Raw genomic sequence first — 2,447 nt, 5'->3', positions numbered from 1 at the left:
TATATATATATATATATATATATATATATATATATATATATATATAAAACATCTCATGGTTAAGAAACCTGTCCAAGGTCATATAGCTACTTTAATTCAAATTAATCTGATGGTAGATCAAAGAATTCTTTTTAGGCCAAGTGATTGTGGAACATGCCTTTAATCCCAGCACTCAGGAGGCAGAGGCTAGCGGATCTCTTGAGTTCAAGGCCAGGCGGGTCTATAAAAGTGAGTTCCAGAAACCGTGTCTCAAAAAACCCAAAAGAATTCTTTATTTAAAAAAAAATCAGTTAACTATATATTTTTCAAGTTTGTACTGATTTGATTGTGAATATTTTCCAACCTGTTCTATAAAGTCAGTGGTAACAGCTCATAATATTTCATGCTATGGTTTATTACTGAATATCATACCATCAAATTGAATCAAACTCAAGTCCTATTTCACTCAATGCTGCCTCAGACAGATTAAAAATTACAAGAAACTATATTGACGTTGTTGCTAAATTAGTAACTGTAAAGTTACTTAAAATATCAGAATCAATCTTACCACCACTTCTAATGTTGAATATATTTTATACTCAGATATATAAACTGAAAAAAATTATCCTTAAACAGCTAGGGATGTTCCTGTTTATAATCCTAGCACCCAGTATACAAAGGCGGGAGAATCAACAATTCAAGGCCACTTTTGGCTATACACCTAGCTCAAGGCCAACATAGCCTGTATAAGATATTTTCTTGAAAAATATGATTAATCAAAATACCATTATCTAAAATAAAACTTGAACTAAGTTGTATCTATTTTAATATTTTCACTGAAGATATTTAGAGACTCCTTTACATAAAAACCTTATTTCTGAAGATTTGCAAATCATGGTAACTAGCCAAATTCAATTATAAAATGTACTTAAGTAATTCAAACCTTGTTTACCTATTTTATCCTGTACATAAATGTAATTCATATAAAAGCAAACAAGTACTTTTGGTGAGAAAACCAAGTCTTGGTAACTTCCCATGCAGCGTGCTTTCTGTTTTAACCAGCCTTTGTAGAATGTCCTGCCTTCTCAAGTGTCAAACTTCCTAGTTCAGACAACTAGGTGTTGAGTTTGTAAAACAATACAAAATGCAATTTTATGATATTCCTCAGCAAACCAGAGTTGGTAATTGAATCTTCAAGTATAAGCTATCCTAACGTAGCTCTGCTGAGACAAAATTTTTTTCATCTCAGAACTATTTTTTTTTTGCTAACTCAAGTATTATTTAAACTAATATATAATCTCTCATCTTCATAATTAGGTCTTTCCTTTCCTAGCATCATGGACCGAGTTGTGATGGCAGTGTGTTAGTTGGGTTCCTCATGCCTTGTGTACTCGTGAATGGTTTTGAGGATGCATGGAGTACACTCATTGAAAACTCAATCAGGTATGAGCCAACATATTCAAGTCTTATTGCTCACTTACTAGTATTATGCTACATACAAAGAACAGTTATATTCACTTGTGGGGCAAACAACAAAAGAAAATAACAGCCATGGAACCAAAAAAGTCAACATCAAATGGAAAACTCTGGGACCCATGTGCATTTTTACCCTTCCCAATTAAACATGGGAATTAACCTATGAATTCTGTGAACAGGGAAGTTGACCAACCATAGGACTTCCAAGTACATTGCCTGTGGGAGTCATCTTTAACCTATTCCAAAATTACCATTTTAAATGAAGAACATGCTTTACAGCACACACTACAAACTTTTTAGTTGGGTAGGTGGAAGGAACCTCCCCACAATTTAAATCTATAATGATGTCCCTTTAAAAAAAGTTTTACAATAAAAAAATGTGTAGGTCTTTTACTATTTGGCATGCTTTAATACTCTCCATATGTAAGTTTCATTTTCAGTTTCTCTCTCTTGCACCCTTTTCCCGTTTCTTTTGTGTGTGAACCAGTTAGTTCATAGAGCTTACTTACAGGGTGTAGGTGAGGCGTTATTTACAGGAACACTGGTGACCTCTAAACTACTTCATGTTTTAATCATTTATTCCTTAATATTGTCCTTTCTGAACTAGACTATTCTAACCAAAGCACCTCTAGTTTAGAAGCCTCCGGAGTCACATTCCTACACCTCCCATCTATCAGCTTTCTTTCAGCACAAGGACAGCACAACAGCTTTGTTTTAGGGTTAATACACAGGAACACTATCAGCCTGAATGGATGAATCATAGTTCCACTGTGACCTTTGCCAAGTTACTTACCCTGTCTATGGTTCATAAGGTTATTTTTTTATTTTTTTTAATTTATTATTTTCTTTATTTACATTTCAAATGCTATCCCGAAAGTTCCCTATACCCCACCCCCATCCCTGCTCCCCTACCCACCCACTCCCACTACTTGGCCCTGGCCTTCCCCTGTGCTGGGTCATATAAAGTTTACAAGACCAAGGGGCCTCTTTTC

General features: G+C 34.7%; 1 protein-coding gene across 1 annotated transcript in view; it reads right to left on the bottom strand.

The window, feature by feature from the left end:
* Positions 1-2,447, bottom strand: part of Rp2 (RP2 activator of ARL3 GTPase) — a 39,825-nt gene that overhangs the window by 22,136 nt on the left and 15,242 nt on the right. The gene's annotated exons all lie outside the window — the stretch shown is intronic.

The sequence above is a fragment of the Mus pahari genome, chromosome X, assembly GCF_900095145.1.
Source record: "Mus pahari chromosome X, PAHARI_EIJ_v1.1, whole genome shotgun sequence".
NCBI lineage: Eukaryota > Metazoa > Chordata > Mammalia > Rodentia > Muridae > Mus > Mus pahari.
This window is presented reverse-complemented; position numbering and strand designations above follow the sequence as displayed.